Source organism: Triturus cristatus, chromosome 9 (assembly GCF_964204655.1).
Source record: "Triturus cristatus chromosome 9, aTriCri1.1, whole genome shotgun sequence".
NCBI classification, from domain to species: Eukaryota; Metazoa; Chordata; class Amphibia; order Caudata; family Salamandridae; genus Triturus; species Triturus cristatus.
Genome location: NC_140592.1, coordinates 353,248,894 through 353,266,839, shown reverse-complemented (window position 1 = coordinate 353,266,839; position 17,946 = coordinate 353,248,894). Strand labels below are relative to the sequence as shown.

Sequence of the window (17,946 nt, the reverse complement as noted above, 5' to 3'; positions counted from 1 at the left end):
TGGTCTTGAAAACATTGGACATTATTAAAAAAAAGTCTATATCTCCAAATCTACTTCTGTAGCTACTTATGGGGCAGGGTGTGGGGGCATTCTAACTCTGTCCTCCTTCAAATTATAGAGGGAACCTTCTGGAAAAAATTAGTACCCTTCCCTAGAATCTGCTCTAATTTAAATTGTCATCTTGAGCTGGCTGTCCCTTACATATCTGACCAGGTTTGTTTAGCCCCAATTCTTCTATGGCGCTCTATATGGAAAAGGGAATCTGTTAATCTCACACAACATATTATCAAAGATTGCCTAACATTAGCACACAGGATTCCCTGAATTCGTTATGTCAAAAATACCCTTACTTCCCTGGGGTTACAATCACTATTTTAAACCCCAGCCAACTGTCTGACTATTTCTAAAAACTTAATTAAAAGTCAATTCATAAATAACATGGACAAAGAAAGATAAAAAATCAATACAAAAAAATGTATGGTGCTAACCTACCTAAAGGAACCTGTTATTCCTGAGGGTTTAGTCACCTGCCACAGATTTGTACTTCTAAGGTTTTATTTAAACCTTATTCCTTGTATGCTGGGTTCTCCCACGGGAATCCTTTCCCCTCAAGCTTTTCCTACCTGCCCGTGCGATGGTGTGTCCCCTCAATCAAATCTGCATATTTTTTTCTTCTGCAAATTGTATACGGATCACCACAAATGGTTTATTTTTCCCATCATGCCCAAACATAAATTTAGACAATGTCCGCCAGGCTTGTTCTTTCTACAAATCCTGTCCGATCATTTTGTCTGTTACTGTGTAGCATCCTTTTTAATGTCTTTCATTGAAGTCTAGGAGGTTGTCTCAATAGCTAGGAAAAACAGATTTTATCTTTCTATGACTCCTTTTATGGATTTTAATACTTTGTATATGTTTCTCTTTCCTTTCTAATAACTTATATTTATGATATTTTGTTATCTGATGATTTTTATATACCTGCACTTCTATGATCGATTTGTACTTAGATTGAATAAAGTGATTGACTCACTGAGGGCTTACAAAATGTTGTCTGAAGAAAAGAGTTTATTCAAGGAGGCTACTGAGCTCAGAGCATGTATGCATATATCAATTATAACAAGAGTACATTGAAGATGGAAATATATTCTTGTTTACTTTAGTCTCTTCTCTTCTCGTCCTTTCAGAATTCCCATTTCAGACAGAAGCTGCGGAGTGCAGGCGAAGCTGGAGCCGTGTTCTGGAGAATGCTAAAGAGGAACCAGTCACAGGAAACAGGTGAGTGAATAGCAGGGAGACCAAGCAAAACGAATGGGCTAAGGCGGTATATTTACAGAAACTGCCAGCTGCCTATTAGAGCACATGACCAGGAAAATACTCAAATTTGCTAGCAGCTGAGTCATGCTTTGAAGTGGTGGTTTTAATTAGCAGGAAACACTGTTGGGGTCATGGAATGTTCAGAACAACTCCAGGTAATGTTTGAGGCTAATTGACAGGAACTTCCAGCAACTGCCATAATGGCAAAAGCAATTATCTTTAATTGAAAACAGGTGCACCCACTGGGTTAATGGAAGGTTAGAGCCTGCTAGAGGGTTCTGCTGCTCACTAAGGGGCATATTATCAAGCACGGTGTTCACATTATCGCCGCTTTAGCGGCAGAAAACTGCCGCTAAAGCGGCGATAATGGGCTTGATAATATGCCGCAGAGAATTCCAATAGAAGCCCATGTTGACACCAGAACATGGGCTTCTATGGGAATTCTCAAGGGCATATTATCAAGCCCATTATCGCCACTTTAGCGGCCGTTTTCTGCCGCTAAACCGGCGATCATATTAACGTCGTTTCTTGATAATATGCCCCTAAGTTTCCAGACAGTTAAGCATCAATTTTGAGAAGGCCAATGATTGTGACTATATCAACAGATTGAAAAGAACACCCAACAACTCATACTTGAGAATAAATAGGAAGGAGGGTAACTATCATATAGAAGGCCTGGCTGTTGCTAGGCCTGTGATAGTCACCCCTCCCAAAGGCTGCCCAATATGGCAACATTTGGTGGGATAAAGAGCATGGAAGCGCTGCACTAGATAGGAAGCATGAACAAAAGATGCTGGTTCCCATGAACGCTCTGAAGGGTCATAGCCCTTCCAATCAGTTAGATAATATCATTTGCCACAAGAGCAACTGGAATTCAGAATCTGCCGAAACTTTATATTCATGCTAACCCTTTACCAAGACTGGTGAGGGGATGTCTTTGCGGGTGTTAGGATGATGATGTTTAAGGAGGAAAACATGGAACACTGGGTGAATGGTCCATTCTGGATGTAGCCAAAATCTCACAGTAACTGCATTGATTACCTTGATTATATTATACGGGCCAATGAATCGTAGTTGTAATTTTTGCTGATTTTCTAATTGTAGGTGTCGTGTGGATAACCAAATCAAATCTCCTTCTTTGTATATGGGAGCTGGGGTTCTATGCTTGTCCGCAGATGCTTTTCATGGTGGATTTAGCCCTAGCCAAGGTATTCCTTGCTTGGTCCCAAATTTTGCATAAATGCTTTAGATGTTCAGTTACAGAGGGTATTGAGCTATAAAAGCTCAGAGTCTCTACAGGTAGGGGTCTAGGGTGATAGCCGGTGACAGAGGAAAAGAAAAGGCTGTGAGTCCAGTGACAGAGTGTTTGTGATTATTATAAACAAATTCTACCAATGGTAAGGCTTGATCTCATTGCCCGGTGAAGGTGGATAGAAAACATCGAAGTGTGGACTCGTTCTGTCTGGCCATCAGTTTAGGGTTGGAAGGCAGAGGACAGGGCTACTTCTATACCCAGTTTGTTGCAAAGTGCCTTCCAGAATTTCAAGGTAAATTTGTGTGGTCAGAGATCATTTTGGATGGTAGGCCATGCAATTTTACTATAATAGTTATGTATACCTGACTTAGCTCAAGTGCTGTTGGCAGTTTCTTGAAGGGTGTAAAGTGTGCCAGGATTGTGGTTAGGGTATTAATGACTGGGAGATTTGTAATAAAATCCACACTTATGGTATGCCAGGAGGCAGGTGGTATGGGCAAAGGTAGTAGAAATCCTGCAAGGGTGGTATGAGTGGGCTTGTTGAGAGCCCAGACTGGGCAGGTAACAACATATGGCTTAATGTCCTCAGCTACATTTTCCTACCAAAAGTCTTTTTTACAGACCTCTAACGTCTTGTCAATTCCTGGATGTCCCATGATTCCACAGGATGATTTTGTGTTGTAACTTGTCTGTGGGGACAAAGAGTTTTTTTATCAAGAAAAAGGAAGTTATCTTTTATAGTATTTTTGGGATTTTGAACCCAGACATAAGGATAAAATGTTTGGTATACATTCTGCATGTCCTTCAAGAAGTTCTCAACCTCTGTGACGGTGACTTTTTTCTTGAGGAATTATACTGGGCGGGTCGGGTGGAGGACCTGGAGCGTTAGTAGGACCTAGTCGAGAGAGAGTGTCTGACTGAATTTGTTTGGCATCTGGGCGATATCTGATAGTAAAATGAAAATTATTAAAGAACTTGAGCCACGGCATTTGGTATGGGGTCAATGCCTTGACAGAATTTAAGAATAGCATGTTTAAATGGTCAGAAACAATTGTGACCAGGTGTTTTGTTCCTTGGGGATAATTTCTCAATTTGGTGAAGACTTATTTGATGGCTAGAAGTTCTCTTTCTGCCACCGTATAGTTTTGCTCTGCCAGTAGGAATGTCTTGGAATAAAAGGCTATAGGGTGTTAATGACTGGTGTTTAGGTCCTGTTGTGATAGAGCTCCTCTTACGGCTTACCTGCAGGTCGTGGTCTCCACATAGAAGGGCTGATCTTGGTCTGTATGATGGAGAATCAATGCTGTAGTGAATTTATCCTTCAGAATGGCCAACGCCTGGTCAGCTGCTGGAGATCAATTAAAGACTTGGCCTTTTTGTAATAGCCATGTAATGGATGTCCCTATTTTCAAAAAATGCAAAATAAACCGGCAATAAAAATGAGCAAACGCAAGTATTTGCTGGATTTCCTTTACCTTTACGCCTCCACCTTCTCGGGATCCATAGTGATTCCAGAAGGAGATAGGTGGTAACCTAAGAATTCTACTAATAACACATGAGAGGAACATTTCTGAATTTAATAAACAGATTGTTTTCTTTGAGGCCTTGTAAGATTGTGCACATGTGTTGTATATGGTTTTGTTCGGAGTTAGAATAAATCAGTATATCATCAGTATAAACGATAGTGCACACATCCAAAAATTCTCTGAGAACCTCATTGACAAAATATTAAAATGCCGCCGGGGCATTACATAGTCCAAGGGCCTCACCGTATACTCGAATAATCCAAACTTGGGGGCTCATTAGGATGGCGGGCAGAAGCACAACCGCGGTGCTGGCGGAAAATTACCTTTTCCGCACTCCAGTAGTGGTCATCACGCCCGCCATATTACAATGGGCAAACATAGCCCATTTTCCATCCACTGCGGAGCGACCTGAACCACCAGAAATATGCGCCCGCAACCACGGCGGAGGGAGCCAATAGAGACCCACCGCTGTGTAGAATGACGTTCCATTCGCCGTACAAATCACAATGCCCCAAACAGCCCATCACACTGCAGAGGAGAATCCACCCACCCAGAGACAGCAGAAGCGCAACAGCGGAGTGTGAAACCAGTCTCCCGGTCCCCTCCACCCGGTCCTGACTACAATGGATCCAGCTCTTCAACCCATTCTGCTGCAGTACCTCATACACTACCAGCAAGTAATGCCCCGTCGCGGACAACACCGCAGGTACGCAAAAACAATACTCCGCACACAACCACAACACACAACTCCTGTGCTGACATACGGTTCCTGTCCACATCAGACACTCTGGTGGGGACAGGGACATATCCACCAGTGTACCCACACATGTCCTACCGGTCAGAAACTCACCCATGCGCATCCGGATCATCTCTCAACCATGAAATCACTGCAATGTCCAGGTCACATCACCGCAGCGGTGAAGATACGGGAAAACCTGCGCACAATGATGTAGGCAGGGCTGGCGCCAGGCACGAGCAGTCTGCAAAGATTTACAGGGCTCCACCTCCACCCTTCCCACACTACGCTCCCCACACCCATTTGGGAACATGCTGTGTGCTCCTCCTGTGCCCCCGCACAATTAATCTGCCAGGTGTAGCCAGACCTTGCACCTCACACACCAAAGGACAAGGGGGCCTGACTTGGAAGGTGTGGGTGAAGAAGAACACCCTGCACAGAAGCTCATGGGCAGAACAACCCTCCTCACACCTACCTCCCACTCATGTGAAGCAAACTGAGTATGATCCCAAAATGAAGACTCACACTGCCTATGAACATCCACTGAACAGTACACACTGCCTGTCAAGTCACACACAAACACCCAACACTGACTCCCAGACACATACGCATACCACAGCCCAGCAGCAATGGAGGACAATGAATGGGCCAGCCAAAAGTGAAGTGGCCAGTGCTAGAAAACGATGGAGCAAGCCACATTGCATCTGTACATCACATGCAAGAAAAGGAACATGTCACACCACCCTTAGGCCATCAAATCAGACATGGGTGGCACAGCGAGTGAAATTATACCAAAGTGACCTCTGTGCAACAACTCAGGGAGACATAAAGGCAAGCCATGCATAGGCACAGGAATGATAGGAAGTGTCTGAAGTCATACAGTGACCAGCCACACATCTGTCTCAACTTACTTGACATGTGTTATGTCATCAGTACAACAGACATGGCCCATTGTCACACTCCTTGACTGTCAAACACAAATAGGACCTTCACACATACCCATCCACTACCCACCTCACACCTGCACCACTCAACATGGTGTCCTGTGAGTTCAATGACAACCAATCACACTCCCTGTGGTGCATCCACAAACATCCCACTCACACTCAGGGATGCCTGAACCAATGCAGATACAGAAACAATAGCCAAACGCAAAGCTCACAAACAACATACACAGGTGTACAACAAGGCCACACATGGGCAGCCAAACAGTGGAAAGGCAATGTGACCCTAGACAGAACAGGAATACACAACATTGTCACTCAGGGCCAATGCACAGACACCATACCTCAACACAAACAAGAAGTGCATCCTTAAAAATCAATTATGAACACTAATTGGGATTAATGGGACAATAATCTAACACAGTCAGAGACATCACACCCCTCATCAAGTGAACAAGGTGCCATAATGTACCACAAGCATGCACATGCACAACCCTGACAAGTGACAGGTCAAAAATAGGAGGATAAACCACCAATGTGCACTCAAAACAAGCCCAGTAACAAGAATGCACCTTGCTTCATGCGACAGAAACACAAGGAATGCACACTACACCTGCAACACACATCTCAATGTATCACACAGCAACAACTACTCACACTCAATGTCATGCAAATAGAACAGCACACACATAGCAGCTGTCAGTAGAAAGAGCCAACACAGGCCAAACACTGCATACATCCACAACAAAAACACAACAGATGCACATACGTATCCATCACATTGTAAATTCAGCTGGTCATCAGGGGGATGAACAGCAAACAAGTACAAGGCGACATACACTGACAACACTACATGCACACCAAGCAGTGTGCGCACACCAACCAAATCAGTAGCACACACATCTGAGTGCCACACCATGAACTCACACAACACAAATCACCACAGCACACAAAGAACATCACACTCAGGAAGGGTAGCAGTACCTCAGCAAACACACATACAGCTTACCCATCACCCACAGATGCACAACTCAGGGAAACACAGATGCAAACAACATGACTAGAGGACTGTGATGCTCAAACATATGCACTGCACATGACTAACCATGACAACAAACCATTAGAAGAAAATAGCACACAACTAATTGGGAAACTGTCCTGAGTGGCACATTAGTCCTGTACACAGTTCAGCATCACAAAGCATAGTGTAACAAATGAAGTGTTGGGGAGGCTCACACACTGGCAAGCCATGGGGTGGAAGACATGACATTGAAATGGTGTGTACGTCAGTAGTGGATAGGTGAGGAGTGTACTGTACACAAACACATAGAGGAGTGTCAGGGCTGTCAGGTTTCTAGTCAGGAAAAGGCAGTCAGTGAACGCTGTGGTGGTTAAAACCAGGGGAAGAATCAGGAAGGCTAAGGGGCAATACAAATTACAGGCAAATTCTAATTCTAAGATGGCCGCCGAAAATCCACAGTCAGGTCAGCAAGTTAGCGCTCTAGCGCTCGCTACCAATTATGAAGAACCAGGTGAAGCGCCCGTGCTGTGGCGCACTTCACCTGGGAACTGAGGAGGAGAGAAGCTGCATTTGAAGAGCGCCGCGAAAGTTTAGTTAGGGAAAACTACTTCGTCGCGCAAAAGCACCTGTGTCATTGGGCAAGTCTGGAATTCCTGTGCATACATCGAAGCGCGGTAAGACTGTTCCTTAAGAAGTATTGGGAGTCATGCGTAAGAATAATAAAAGGAGTCGCTAGTGCGTTCTTGCGCTTTGGGTATAAGGAACACCGTGAGTTTTGTGTGAACTCTTGTTAACCGCGAGTCATTCTGAGAGTGAGAGAGTAACGGCAGAGTCAGCGCTAGCTACGAGATACTTTAATTCCGCGCACTCTGTAGTTGCGCTTGCAGTTACATTTATTCAAAGAAAAGAATCAATACTGACAGAACATTTTTTGAGATAAATTACTGGCTGTGGAAGATACATAAAAAGGACTTAAATAACAATTCGAAGAAAAGACTTATTAGCAGCAATTATACCAAGATAAGCCCAACACATTGAATTTTAAAGAAAAACACAAGTAAGGTGAAGCAAGACTAGATTAAAGAGATACTTACCAACACAGAATCCAATTAATACCACTGCTGTAGCCAGAATAGGTGAGGAAGCTGTAAAAAGAAAAGATATAATTAAGAAAGGGAGGAAACAACCATCAAGAATTAACATATATTTTAACCTCTAGTTACAGCACACAGAAGCAAGAAAAAATACAATAGAAGAGAGGCAAGGGTCACACCAAGACGGGGTAGGTGAACTAATTAGATTAAGCTAGAGAAGAAGGCTAGCAGTTAGGATATAAATTAATAGTGTTATTTATCTTACAGTCTAAAGAACTCTTGTTAGCCAGAAGAAGACAAGAAGGAAGATCCAGAAGCTGAGGAGAAGTTTAGTAGCAGTGTGACTGTCTCTTCTCTGTCCCATCCCCTTTCCCCCTGGGGTTTGTTTGGCACACACGCTACAGTTTGCGGGTTGATGAAAAACCCTGGTGTGGCATTGGGAACTTGCGACATTCTGCTCCTGTGCATTGAATCGAGCGTGGTTTGACAAGGAGTCACTCACAATGTGTAGGCATCAGAAGCCCCTATAGGGGATGGCATGACTCCACATACCACATACCATACTGTAGCCAAAAATGGGTCAAGTGACAGCAATGCATGAGAAAACCCACAAATAATAACAGTGTGGCTGAGCAGTTCTGCACAGTGAGCACAAACAGTAACAAGATATATGGCTGATCAACAAAACACAACACAGACTTGGCAGTCACACACTCTGCATACTCACAACTGGCAGCAACAACAAATAGGTGTCCCCCAGGAGTGCAAGGACACACCGACATACTGCACAGTGCCCAACCTACAACTCCTACACATGCACACAAAATGAAGCACATGGCAGACAATTGAAACAAACAGGTACTCATTACCTGGGTCATACATGTGTGCAGTTGGCATTGCAGGGGCACACCCACATCAACAGTACTGACAATGTCAGCCCATTCACACTGTATGACTACTCAAGTGCACACATTCAAATGTACCCATGTGACTAGGAAGACAGACCATCACAAGATGACCACACATCAACATTGCTGTACACACATCAAGAAAGATCAGACAGATATGATGGACCCTGGCCACCATGCAAGTAATCCTGTGGATAGAAGTCACCTCTGTTCTTGTATTGCATCATAACATGACATGTGTACAATTTAGCAAACATGACCATATGATGAGTAGGATAACAGTAGATCATCACAGACAACCATCATTGCACCCTCAAGCCTCAGAGTCAACAAGAACTAAAGTGCCTTTCACCTCTGGCAAATTCTTTTTTTTTTTTTTTTTTTTTTTTTTTGAAAACCTTTATTGACATTTCAAGCAATTACACATATGGGCCTATAACCCCGGGGGCCGGCCGCTAAACAATCAGAATAACAGAAAGCAGGTCTATCACAATCAGTACCTCGGGGAGCAAAATCTCGACACTAGCATACTCCCAGTCTCTGAACAGCCCAGGTAGGAGACCAGGATAATAAAGGTTTACATTTTATAATAGAAAAGGATGGAAGGATCAGGTGCCAAACAGTTTCCCAGCAGCGAAAAATGGCAGGCAGAACGATGAACGTAAACAATACACAGCAGTCTATCTAAGCAATGGCGCTGAAACAGTAAGTTCAGGATGTGGAGGAATGACACGGCCATTTGCGCCTGCAACCCCCTGCCCCAAGACCCAGGAAACTCCACGGAAATTATGGCACTCCGGAAACAGCAGTGATTAACAACAAAGGAGTACTACCATGCTGATCCCAGAAAAAGACAAAGAAGAATAAGAGAAGAAAAGGAGGCCATAGAAAAAGGAGGTGAAAGACTAAAGGATCCCCCCCCCCAACCCCCCACCCTGCACCTCTGCAGATGAGTACGGCCCCCCCCCCCAGCAGTGTGCCTGTCGCCCCGGAACCAGACCCGAAATATAGAAGAACAGAGAAAAGAAGTGGGAAAGGAGCCCCCACCAGACGGGGGGGTAGAGAGAGTATTAATAAACTGGAGGAGGGCCTGCAAAACACGCCCCCGGTTTCTCCCTCCCGCACCACACGGTTTCCCATAAAGCATACAATAAAGAACACAAAATCGACCCTGTCAAAGAGGAGTAAGGAGGATTACGCACTTGGTACACTAACAATTATGCCATGAGAGCACACAACTCCCGAGCCCGCCCGCCTAGTAGGTGACCACCTCGGAAGGGTCAGCATCATCCTTGGCCACTCTTTGCAAACCCACCCATGCATACCCCTCGTCCCAGTGCCATGTCCAATGTTACCAGGAAGAGAAGTGTCCGATAAAACTCAGGAAGCGACACACACAGGTAGGGTAGAGGGCTCTGAAGATCGACACAGTCAGCTCTAGGGAGGATCGTCTTTCCCGATGCCGAGCCAGGATTTACACTGCACACCAGGCCCAGGAAGGCGGAATCAGCCAGGGCGGGCGACCGTTGCTTGGACGTTGCCTGGGTCGTCGGAGACCGCGCACGGGACAAGGCCACCACCCCCCGCTCAGATCCGAAACCTCCGGAACAGACCAAATCCACAGCCAGCTGATCGCACGTTAATATACTGTCCGGAGAGTCCAGGTGTGCACTATTCACAGGGGCGGCCACGGCACTGTCCCCCCGTGCGCGGCGTGAGAAGTCCCAGTGTACCTGGGGATAGGCAGGCGGCAACTGTTCCGACGCTGATGTCACTCCATCGAGCTTGCTTCCCAACACCCAGGCTCCGTGAATCAGGGTGGAGTGAAGGGCACCGAGAGCCTCGAGAAGGTCACCGTACCCCAGTACAGCTCCCGGCGCTCGCTCCGCTACGCTCCTCAGAGTCACACCCTCCCAATCCTGCTGCAACCCAGTGTACAGGATGGTGGACTCTGGCATACCAAAATGGCCGCTGGGTAGGTCCATCCCAGATCAGGACCGGGGCTCAGACACAAGCGCCTCGGGTTCCATGGCACTGGTAACTGGGTTCCGAGGGCAGGCAAGCAATGTGTCCGGTGTGTGGTCACGGGCCACAGTCGTCCCCACCACGGACCAGCGCCCGCCAAAATCCGGGAGTAGCCCGCAAGAATCGGGACAAGTTACGGGCGGCGTCCGGGCAGCTCACCGGCGAAGGCTGAAGCAATCACCGGAGAGTCCTGTAGTTGCCACCTCAGGCACGCACTCGTTCAGCTACGCTTAGTGGTAGGAGCGACCACGGCGAAGCGCAGTCCGACATTCGCACCACTCCGGCAGTCCGACCCCACCCAGTCACCAAAGGCCGTTGTTGTTGCACTGCCACCCGGCCACGGCGTTCACTCGAGATCCTGGCTCCGGGGCTGCACAGGCCGCAAACTTCAGACGGGCATTTCTCCGGCGGTACCGCTGCCAGAAACTTCGGGGTCACACGGCCGGTTGCCGCTCGCGTTCACCAACATGGGTAGATAGCGCAGGCTAAGGATCTCGTGCAGGATATCTGTGCGGGGTGCGGAGGTTCACGGAGCCGGGAGCCTACGCTGCCGTCCCGGTCGCCATCTTGGCTCCTCCCCCCTCTGGCAAATTCTTAAAAAGTAAAACAAGCAATTGGCAATGTTAAAGTGGCATACAGAGCATTTGTCACAAGCAACCATACCCAGACACAAAACATTTTATTTAGCAAGGACACTGACAAAGCAGACAACAGGAGTAACTGTCTTTATTACATATCACCCAGATAGTCATCACAAGTGGAAAACAGCAAGGCCATTGGCCAGTCCATAGTTCAAAGTAGGTACATGTGTGCATGAGAACCTGCACAGGGAATGGGTGACACACCGTACACTGCCATGGGAATCACCATAGCTCGGGGGATACAAATGGGCAGTCCAGGCACCATTGTGGGAGAGATAGGTTTGGGAGGGGGACTTTGCCTCAGACTTGGCTGTCAGTTGAACTGGGAGGTGGCTGATTGTCGGGGCCAGTTGGAGGACTGGACCTGGGAGAGAGAGGACCAGCTGAGGTAGAGGCATCAGTGGCTTTGGGAGCCGGAGGGCTGCTTGGACCGGGTGGCATGGTGGCACGGGGAGGTGGAGACATGCTGCCGTGAGACAGTGTGTGAGGGTGGATGTGGAGGGCTGCCTCTCCACTTCTTGGGGATTCGATAGCCAAAAATTGTCTTGGTAGGAGTGGGAAGTGGGGCGGGCACAACAGGCACACTCTCCACCAAAGGTGCATCAGGTGCAGGTGGTGGCCCTCCCTGTGGGAATCTGCTGGATCTGGTGGCATGCTTGGACTGGCCTTGCCTTTTTCCCTCCATCCCCTGTCAACCAGGTGAACCCCCACATTGCCCTCCTGTCACAGCTTCACAGGGGTGTGGGTAGGAGTTGAGGTTGCGTGTGAATCTGCCTGAGAGAGCTGTTTCTGTGGACTCTTTGCAGGCACCAGCTTCACAGCAGGCACAGCAACTGTTTGTTTGTCTTTGGGAGCAGGTTTGGGGATGGGAGTGTCCTTGGATGGGGCTGATTTGGATGCATGTGAGCCTGAGGCCTGCTTCTTGGCCTGATGCCCCTGAGTGTCACCTGAAGGGCTTTTGCCTTTGCGCTCCTGTGTGCTGTTTTTTGTTTTGCGGATGGTGTCTGCACTCTGGGCCACTTGGAGTGCTGATGTTGTGTGCTGCGTGTGGAGTACTTGGAGCCTGAGGGCTGTAGTGTGTGGTCACTCTCGTTAAGATGTTGCCACTGGCAGGGTGGTTGCTGAAGGGACTGGAGCTGGACTCTGAGCCTGTGACAGCTGAATGGCTGCCGTCACAGAGGAGGACAAAGACTGGACAGTTCTGTGTAGCCCACCCACGTCAGAATGAATGCCCTCCATGAAGGCAACTACCTGTGCCAACTTCTTGTCATAAGCCTGGAAGGCATTCAGGAGAGTAGTCAAACCCACACACAGCTGGCGCAAAAGGTCCACCGCCTCAACACTGAGGGCAGCAGGGGAGACAGGGGCAGCGGTGCTTGGGGGGAAGGACACTCTACCTTTCTTACTGCTGCGGGCGTGGGCAGCACTAGTGGTAGTAGCCAGGAGGGTGGGCACTGGATGATGTGGTGGAAGAAGAGGCAGATTTCCCACTCCCTGTGCCTGCCAACATCGAGGAGTCACCGCTGGCATCAGATGACGTTGAGGTTGGTGTTTCTGGGCGTGAGTCTTCAAGGGCACCCCTGTCCCCCTCCGAGGCGCTGGTTACATCAGTGTCAGTGAGCTCATGTGTAGCAGTTGTCCAGGATGCCTCACCACTAGTGTGCGTCCCCTGTCCTTCTGTAGATGCCCGCAATAGACAGAGACATAGGTTCAGTGTAGTGCCATACTCACAAACATCATATGCAAGCAAAGCACTAAACTACATTATGTTACCCCCATGTTGCACACCACCCTGTGCAGTCTGCATGTGCAACCTTAATGCAAAAATCAGAAGATGCATGGTAACATGCATACTTGGCATTAATGACCCATGTGATGTTCATACAGCCAAATAACTTGCCCGTGCCTCCATGTAACCTCTCATACAGATTCCTGTAAGCATAACTACGTGCCTGTAGGTGAGAAAGATGTATATTTCAACATGTTGTCACAGTCACATATGGAGTCACTTTAAGGGGTCAACACAGATACTAACTCCAAAATGTCCTTTTACAATGGCCATGAGCTACATATGTCCACCATGTTGTGCTTTGAAGCACAACAGCCATTGTGCCTTGGTGTCAGATGTGTACTTCTCACAATTTGGAGGTCAGGCACTGCACACATCGACAGAAGCACACTAACATGAGGCACACTGCTGTTCACTGCCCGATGATGTCCATGACTCCCCTAATGCAGCCGATGCCATAAGGCCACATCTCAGCTTGCGATGTCAAGGGCCATTACATTAAACACATGAGAAAGTACACGTAGCGTAAATGCATGACAGCTGTACTCAACACAGAGGCCACTTACAAGCCATTGCATCACACTTGAGACATCACAGAGCTCCGCACTGGCTCATGGTTGGGATACATGCAGTCACTCACACCCAAAGTCACCCTTCTCAGAATACTCACTCCCAACATGCTGCTGATGGGCCCTCAAACGTCCATCCAGCTCTGGCTGTGTCACTACCAAGATGCAGGCCATTAGTGGTGTCATGCTCCTGCGCGCCAACCTTCCAGTCCGAGGGAGCAGCCCCATCGTCATCTCTGCCAGGTTTTTGCTCAGCAGGCAGATGTCATCCCACCTCTTGTGACAGTGTGTGTGCCATCGGGTGGAGACACCCAGAGCCCACACCTTGCATGCAATGGCCCTCCATAAGGCCTTACGCTGGTGGACTTTAAGCTGCAGGCATGGGAGACAAGAGGAGGAAATTTCAATGACACTGGGTTATGTACCACTGTGTCTCAGTACAGGAGCATGCACAAACTTAGCACAGCAATTCAGATATGTTTAGCAGAGGCCATACATCATGACACGTAGTATATTAGCATCTGATAATCGTATATAAATGCATGCAGGTATTTTTTTATTTTTTACTTTTTTTTGTTGTCCTCATCTCACAAAAAGACATCTGCAGATTTAACAAGCCGTCATACTTTACAACTGGGCGCCTCGTGGCTAACTGCCTTTGCCTAGGTTGGCCCGACCTGCTCTGGATTGTAGGGGCTTGGTGTAATCATAGGACCCGGGGGAAAACCAGCACTCTTAAAAAGTTACCAAACACAAGCCCCGGCCCCAGTTTAGCAAAGGATGCCAAATACTAAGCGAGATTTCCTTGCTTCCAACTTGTTCTAAGCGTGCCATACCAAATGAGGCTTTAAGCCAGCCCTCTCTGTTCGGGGGGGGGGGGTAGAATCTTTCCACATTATACAAATCTCCCTCCGAGCGAGCAATATAAGGTATAACAACAGTCCCCTATGGATCTGGGATAACACCCCATTAGTAGAATCATTACCCCCAAAAAACACCAGATGAAGATTAGTCTCAATGTTAATTTAAAAAATGCCTGATAAGGAGTCCCCCACATCTTTCCAGTAAGATGTTAGCTCTGGACAATCGAAAAAGATGTGGATGTCGTCCGCATTTGGTAATTTACATCTAGGGCATTTTGGGGGGGCGAGCGGAGCAAACTTAGCTATCTTGGCCGGGGTGTAGTAGAGTCTATTAAGGACAAAAAGATGATTCTTTTTTAAGCTGGCTGGTTTGATGTGTTTATAAAGTAGTTTAACAGATGGCTCAAAAAAGTCTTCAATATTGTGGGCAAGCGGGTAATAGTTCGAAACCAATGCTTGAGGTGGAATGTCTATATCATCTGCTTCAAGAAGCCTTGTATACCACATGGATATCTCTTTCTTTTTTGGCTGGACATTTTGTAATAGCCGCTCTACTTCCCAATTCCCGGATATTTCACCCACTTCTGCCTCGTACCATGATTTGAGTTGGAGATACTTAAACTTAGAGAGTGTGGGGCCTTTCTTAGCTCTTAAGACCTCCCGTGGAAGGATCCCATCTACATCCAACAAATCAGACCATTTAGCCACACCCACTCTCTTGATTGGTATCGCTAAATTATCTCTCAGACAGAGTGGGGTCCCCGGAGGATCCCATATGGGAGCAAAATCAGAGAAATATCCAATACCCCATCTACATCTTACTTTGTACCATGTCTTTAGGGCGGCTTTAAGGACCTTGAGGTGAACACGTTTAAAGTATCTTGGGGCCCCAAACGTATGTAGAAACCCGTCACCTCCGCTTCCCCCCTCAACCATGGCCGTCTCACCCAGGAGCCTACCCCATGTTGTATCCTCTGGTATTGACAGCAGCATCCTGATACCCTTAAATTGAAAGGCCATTAGGTACCAACTAATGTCCGGGAGGGCCAACCCACCTTTTAAGTGCTTCCTCCTCAGCTTTTTCCAGGACATCCTGGCAATTTTATGCCCCCAAATGAAACTCCCGATTTTCCCCTTGAATTTACTAATGCTCTTACTGGGGAAGGTTAAGGGAATAGCATTAAATAGGTACATCAGCTTAGGGAGAATACTCATATTCACCAGATTGACCCTCCCATAGATCGTCAAAGGAAGATTCCTCCATCTGGTGAAGAGGTGGTTGATTTCCTTTATGGCTTTCTCCAGATTAATCAGGGGAATTTTATTCAGGTCTTTATCAATTTTTATACCCAGATACTTAAATTCATTAGTAATGGGGCCTCCCCTATAGTCGATGTTCCAACACATCACTTCCGTTTTAGCGTAATTGGCTAAGTAACCAGAAATTGAGCCAAATTCCTCCAGCAGATTTCCGAGCCGTGGAATAGATGCCTCCGGATCGCTGGTATAGATAATAACATTATCAGCATACAGTGCCATTTTACACTGATAATTTAGTGATTTAAAAGGACAGATTAAGTCATCTAAACTAATAGATTGCGCCAAGGGCTCAATGTGAATGCTAAACAAAAGGGGGGATAGGGGGCACCCCTGTCTAGTCCCTCTCTGAATGTCAAAACTGGAAGTCAGGGTGCCGTTCTGCAGGATCTTTGCCGAGGCTCCCTGGTAACAATTCCTTAAGGTCTGGGCAAAGAGAGGGTCCGTGCCCAGCCCCTCAAGATCCCCCCAGAGATACCTCCACAAGACCCGGTCGAAGGCCTTAGCGGCGTCCAAGGCCACTACTGCTAAAGGGTCCGCTCTCACCACAGCCAAGTCGATATTCCCGATCAGGAGTTGAGTCTGTTCCTGAATAAACCTTCCTACCATAAAACCTTTCTGGTCGATGTTAATCAGACTCGGAACTAGTATCGCCATTTTCCCTGCCAGAATACCCATAAAGATCTTATAATCGACATTCAGCAGGGAGATCGGGCGGTAGGAATCAGCCTTTAGTGGATCTTTCCCTGGCTTCAGGATCAGGACGATAGTTGTTTCCTTCCACGATCTGGGTACCACACCTGTTGGACTGTAAACTGTGTTAAATAAAGTATGGAGTACCGGGGTCAATTCATCCGAAAGAAGTTTATAAACTTCGTTCGGAAGAGCATCCAAACCGGAGGCTTCATTGTTTTTAGACCTCTTTATTTGATCCATAATTTCTTTTGTGGTTATAGGGGTATCAAGGGAGACCCGACTGACTTCCGTTAAGGTGGGTAAAGATTTGTCCCTTATCCAGGAAAATATTTTATCCTGAGAAGGAACCAAATTTTCCTTGTACAGATCTGAAAAGAGAGAAAGAAGACACCTTTGTAGGTCTTCAGCCTTACAGGATTGATCTCCATTGCTATCAATAATTAATTCATTGATGTTATTTATTAAACGATCAGTCCTGGCCTTCCAGGCTAATAGAGCACCTGCTTTTTCCCCATATTCATAATTTTTCATATTCTTCGCTAACCATTGTGCCCTACATTTCTGGTCCAACAAGCTCCTAAGCTCCTGCCTAGCCCCCTCCAAATTTTTCTGAACTTCTGTCAGTTTTCCTAAGTTCTCCTGATTAAGACTGTTCCTTTCCATTTCTAATTCAGTTATCCTGCTCTCGATGGAATGTAGTTCCAAAGCCTTGGCTCGATTTTTAGAGCTTATTAGACCGTGTAGCATGCCTCTCAAACTAGATTTATAAGCATCCCATACATAATCTATAGACGTGTGTCAAGGTCTACGTCGTCTCTTACCTGAACTGCTTGTGACGACGTAGAAGTATTTCGCAGGGACGCAAGGGACCAACTTCCCAAATTCCTAATTTACAGCCAAAGATAGGTTAATTACGTTTAGATATAAATCAGAAATTAGGGAGGCGGGCCTGGTACTGGACGTGATGGGCGTTGGCTGTTGACCTGTGAATTAACAAGTAACACTCTATTAGGTTTCTTTTTATTTTCACTTATTTTTCCTACAGAGTATTAGCAACTAATTGAGTCGCAAGACACCTAAACTGGCATACCTGCAATCAGCGGTTGTGAACTCTACGTCCAGTATTTCTTTATCTTGATTGGGAGAGGAGTCCGTCTTCTGGAGATTAAGTGGAATTTCGTCTATTCTGTTTTAGTTAGATTATTAGTCTAAAAAGAAATAAACAGATTGTTATATTCTAGTTTCTAC

At 46.6% G+C, this 17,946-nt stretch overlaps 1 protein-coding gene across 2 annotated transcripts in view; it reads left to right on the top strand.

The window, feature by feature from the left end:
• LOC146797915 (galactosylgalactosylxylosylprotein 3-beta-glucuronosyltransferase 1-like) overlaps positions 1 to 17,946 on the top strand; it is a 641,970-nt gene that overhangs the window by 236,302 nt on the left and 387,722 nt on the right. For both annotated transcript variants that reach the window (XM_085627775.1, XM_085627774.1), the window contains exon 2: positions 1,185 to 1,275. The gene's annotated coding sequence lies outside the window, so the exon portion shown is untranslated. The remainder of the gene's footprint in view (positions 1 to 1,184; positions 1,276 to 17,946) is intronic.